The sequence below is a fragment of the Rhagoletis pomonella genome, unplaced genomic scaffold, assembly GCF_013731165.1.
Source record: "Rhagoletis pomonella isolate Grant_MI unplaced genomic scaffold, Rhpom_1.0 Rhpom_scaffold_00012, whole genome shotgun sequence".
Taxonomy (NCBI): Eukaryota; Metazoa; Arthropoda; class Insecta; order Diptera; family Tephritidae; genus Rhagoletis; species Rhagoletis pomonella.
In genome coordinates this window covers 18,312,969-18,318,190 of record NW_023458566.1, presented here as the reverse complement: position 1 = coordinate 18,318,190, position 5,222 = coordinate 18,312,969, and the positions used below count along the sequence as shown (strand labels likewise).

The 5,222-nt window shown below is 34.0% G+C and overlaps 1 protein-coding gene across 7 annotated transcripts in view; it reads right to left on the bottom strand.

Annotated features, from left to right (window-relative positions):
- LOC118748019 (G-protein coupled receptor Mth2-like) overlaps window positions 1–4,120 on the bottom strand; it is a 67,417-nt gene extending 63,297 nt beyond the window's left edge. For 4 of the 7 annotated variants that reach the window (XM_036482291.1, XM_036482292.1, XM_036482293.1 and 1 more), the window contains exons 1-2: window positions 3,776–4,025; window positions 1,514–1,794 (exon numbers count right to left, since the gene is read on the bottom strand). The gene's annotated coding sequence lies outside the window, so the exon portion shown is untranslated. The other 3 variants (XM_036482288.1, XM_036482287.1, XM_036482289.1) reach the window with 3 other exon arrangements.
- Window positions 4,121–5,222: the final 1,102 nt, after the last annotated feature.

The window sequence follows — 5,222 nt, the reverse complement described above, 5'->3', positions numbered from 1 at the left end:
TGCCCATCAAATGATTTGTCAAATGATAGTCACTGTTCTTGCAGGGTAGTCACAATTCCGTTTTTTTTTCAAACGTTTAAATCAAACGCGAAAAATACATATGTATATGCAATTTCATCTAAAAACAAGTATGCAACTGCTATGTGTCATTATTAAAACAATAAATAGGCCCAGCGGTTGCTACACTATCGGCACTGGCTTCCCGGGAAAAACGCTAATTAATTTCAACAAAAAAATTATATAACTAGAATGCACGGTTTTGCGTGACTATTATATTTTAAAATGTATTGAAAAACTAAAAAAATCGCACGAATATCAATCAACCACAAATCTGCATACATACGTACATATGTACATTCCTACGTATATTAGGGTGGTCAAAAAAAGAATTTCTAACCTCGCAAACCTGAAGACTTTCGAAAATAAAGAGGCACCTGTTTTTTGTTTTTTAAATCAGTTAACATTTAACCGTTCCGCCGGGCTTTGAAATATTTCATATGGGTAAAATACAGTTTTTCGTAGAATTGCTATAAAATCGTTAAAAATGAATATCGTTTGATCGAATAAAAAATATGTATGTTCCTTCAAAAATTTGCAAACCATAAAATTATGATGCATATTTAACTTTAAAATTTTACTATCTTCTTTTTCATAAATTTTTTTGTGTTCGTAACCACTTCACGCGCGTTTTTAAAAAATATTTAGTAATATTTAAGAGCTAAATTTACATCATAATGCTATTGCTAGAAGATTTCTGAAGGGAAATACTTTCATTCGATTAAAAAATATTTATTTTTAAAGATTTTATAGCAATTCTGCGAAAAATGTATAGTTAACGTTTACAAAAAAAAGAAAAAAAAATACGAGTCTGCTTATTTTCCATTGTCTATAATTCTAAGAATGGCAGCATGAAAATTCCAAAATATTCACTTGACTGTACATTTCTGGAGCACCCTAATGTATGTTTATGTACATATATTTCAATGCGCATACGACGGAGTTCCTTATTGCTGGAAGAGCAAAATTTCAATTGAAAACACGTTCGATAGCTTCACCAGAAATTTTAATATTCCACTCGGTATCACTAGCGCTGACTTTTAAACAGTTGCTAATATGCATTGTAGCAAAAAAAAAACAAAAAGAATATGTAGAAAAATAAAAACATTTTAATATTGTAAACAAGACGTTCTTTTTACTTCTGTTCATACATATCGTTACTTCAATGTGTTTTTTTTATAAAAGCGGCATAAAGAAATTAGCCAAACAAGAGATTTTCTACTAAATGTCAGAAAATTGGCCAAAACTGTAAAAAAAAATAGCTTTAAAAAAACATCCCTTTTTATTTCTGACCAGTAAAGGCGTATAACTATGGACCTCAAAGAAGAAATGTACCTATACAAGTGAAGCGGGGTGTATTAGTTATCAGTCTCTGTTCCGTGCCCCGCTACTAAAAATTATGTACTATGCACGTCTGTATGTATGTCTGTATGTATTTCTCAACTTTCACACTTACCTGTATTAATCTTCGATTACTTAAGCCGTGTGTGTTCCGGTCAAACTTCTTCAAGCAAAGGCGTTTTCTTTCAGCTCTGAGCTGTTTAACTTTTCATTGTTTTTCTTTTGTTGTTTTTTATTTTATCTTTTTTTTAATCGAAGTTATCTTAAGTGCGTGTAGTATAATTTTATCTCTGCCTTAAGTTCGCCTTTGCCGTTCGTTGCTTATTTTGTCACTTTGTTTATGTCAGCGTCGAACTGGTGATCCAAGTGTGCATTAAAAAAGCGACGAGGGCTGAACTAATAAAACCAACAACACCAATTGCACAATTAAAGAGTGTGTCATCCAGGTATATTTATATGTATATATGTATTTGTAGGTATGTACATAAATTTAAGAAATTATAAACTTACTATATGTATATATACATATGTATGTAACTATGTACACTAGGGCGGGTCAATTTGTTAAGTGCGATTTTTTTCCGACTATGCGCGTATAGCACAGAAAAATTTTACGTGTAATTATAAGCAAATTTGCCGAAGAAACCATGGCGCTAAAATCAATTTGGAGTTTGCCAAATTGCGAAAATGTAGGTTTCTTAGCATTTTGTTGTAGAGTCGAAAAGATGTGCTTAGATTTTGTATAAAGACGTGCTATAAGGGGTTTTTTTTTTGGTATGAGGTATCGTAAACTTTTCGCCAGAGGGCGCAACAGTGAAGATTTCACATTTTCTTCGAAACCTATTTTCGCAATTTGGCAAGCTACAAATTGACTTTACTTCGGCAAATTTGCTTAGAATTGCACCTAGAATGCTCCAATGCTATACGCGCATAGTCAAAAAAATTTCCCCGCCCGATGTACATATGTATAATTCATAAGTATATATTTAATAAACAGCAGCAAATGTTAGGTAGTAATTGCAATTGCATATTTTCCATAACCACAAAGACCGAATCAAAGCGTGGAGTGGAGTTGATCCACGGTTAAGAGGTGTCGGCCGATTTTTTTGTTTGTGTATCGTGTATATACACATATACATTAGACTGCATCACCAAAAAAAGTTGCGGTTTTTCCGCCGGGATTACAAAAGCTATTATATTTTAAGACGTCCACCAAAATATTTGGGAAAAATATTAAGATTTAAGTGAGCTGGACCGATTTGAAAATACCTCCAAAAATGGAGTTTTTTATGAATAAAAATAGATTCGTAAAGAACTTTTTGAAAAAAGCCCCCTCAGATGACAAAACAGATTAAGCTTAAAAAATCTGCATACAAATATTTAAAAATATTTTCAACGGAATCGTAAGAATGAGATTTTTGATGCTGTTTTTTTTTACTTTTTTCAAAGATTGATTTACGAAAACCTTGAATAACTGGGCCAAAACTATTCTGATTTAGACTTAAGGGGTCTAGATAGGTATTTTCACACTGTTTTTATTTCTGTAAAAAAAAAAACTCATTCGTGTCCCAATTTTTTTTTTTTCAAATACCAACACATCTTAGTTCAACTTTGAATGACGTTCATTCATCCTGCCTTTCTCTTTCATCCTTTGAATGAGTTTATTAGCAAAGAAATAAAAGGGTGAGAAAATACCTTGCCAATAACACCTCTTAAGTCTAAATCGGAAAAGTTTAGGCTCAGTTATTCAAGGTTTTCGTAAATCAATCTTTGAAAAAACAGCATCAAAAGTCTCATTATTACAATTCCGCTCAAAATATTTTTTTAAAATTTTTTTTAAATCTTTTTATGCAAATTTTTTAAGCTTAAACCGTTTTGTCTTTTGAGGGGATTTTTACAAAAAAAAAATTTTAAGAAACTATTTTTATTCATAAAAAACTCCATTTTTGGAGGTATTTTGAAATTGGTCCAGCTCGCTTAAATCTTAATATTTTATCGTAATATTTTGGTGGACGTCTTAAAATATAATGGATTTTATAATACCAATGGAAAAATAGTACCGATTTTTTTTTGTATGGGGAGTGATGCAGTCTAATATACATATGTGCATATGTACGTCGTAAGTGGTTGCTTAAGATGTGGATCACTTTTTTGTGTATGTCTTTTATTTTTGTCCACGCTTTCTGCTTTATTTTTCAAAAAGTGAAAGAAACCGAATTTTTTGTCAACCCACAATTGTTCAATGAAATTTTTATTTGTCACACAAATTGCACAATTGATGTAAAAATCCACAAATATACATACGATATTTTCAATAATTTCAATAATTTTTGGAGCCCATGTATGTATGTATGTATGTAAACACACTCTTACGCACTTATTTAATTTAAAAGGTAAATGGCTGTCATTGCAAGTGGGTTTCCCCACGATGAGGGTTCTCGTTATTCGCCAATTTTTTTTTCGATTTAAAGTAGCTCTAAATAAGCCGGTATTTAAAAAAAATAATTTGCTATATCTTTCGCGTATTCAACCGGTTGTTTTGCACTATTTGACCGTAGACGCGCTATGTGATGATGACCGTATTTTCGCTCCTTTTCATCAGCCGTGCTAACAACCGCGCACATCAATGTTTTGTACTCAACTGAAGCGTTAAGAAGTCACTAGCGAATGATTGCCCCTAAAAATTCCAACAGCGGATCCATCGTAGTGGCGTAGCGTCTCGTCGCTGTCAGCCTAAGCGCGCTCATCGCTGCTGGTCATCGTTTGCTTATTATTTCAAATCGCTCCCCTAACAGTGGTGTAGATTTGTGGTTGGCTGTTGATGGGTTAATAATGTTGTTGTAATTGTTCTGTGGTGAATTTTGCAGCAATTGTGAACAGCAACACATGCAAATTGGTGTGTAGGAATGCACGGCCGGCCTTAACCATCTTAAGCTCCCCGGGTGAGGCATTCATTTGGCGCCCCTCTCATATTATGCTTAAGAAGCATTCATTCTCTGAAAAAAAGGAAAGTCTAGCAAAGTGAGGCAGTCTGCCCAATAAGTATTCCTTCGTCTCTTTCCCATCAATTTAGGCTGGGTACGCCATTCTTCATGGATACATTTCGATACTTTAGTACCCAACTAGACCTTCTGAGACTGAAAGCGCAGGAGTCTTCATTGTCTGAAAAATTCACACAATTCTCATTTCGGTGGACGAGTTGGAGTCAATTGCAAGGATTATTTATATCTCATTCCAATTTCATATCCCATGTGATTTGGCGCCCAGGCTAAGCCAGTTCGCTACTTTCGACTCGGTACCATGCCGTTATCCATTTCTTCCTCTTTGCAGCTGGGTTATAAAGCATTCCTTTATATAAAGATAGGATTGCTGAAATGCCGCCAGGACCCAATGTGAATCTTCTATAAAAAGTATAGCATCGAGAATTGCTACTAAACAGTTTACTCCGAAAGAAATATTAACTGTGATAGCTTTAGATGTGGGTGCTGGACAGCCAACTCAGCTAGTCTGCCGCAATCAATTAGGGGATTCCCTTAAGCTCGAAAGTGGCTCGAAAACCACGAAACCTCGAAACTTTTCCAGCCTCGAAAAACAACTGTCAAAAATTGTATGAGTGGCGATTTTCGCGTGCCTCGAAAACTTTCGAGGCAAATTAGTCGCGAAAAAAGCCTCGAAAAGTCGTTCGTAAGTTTCAGTGTTGCAATCAATCAATAAATTCATACAATTTACATTTTTCACTTTTTCGTGGCATTTTCAATGCTGATTTTATATGTATTTATTTCAGCTGATGCGATGTATTATACAAAAAACTCTGAATGAGCTGT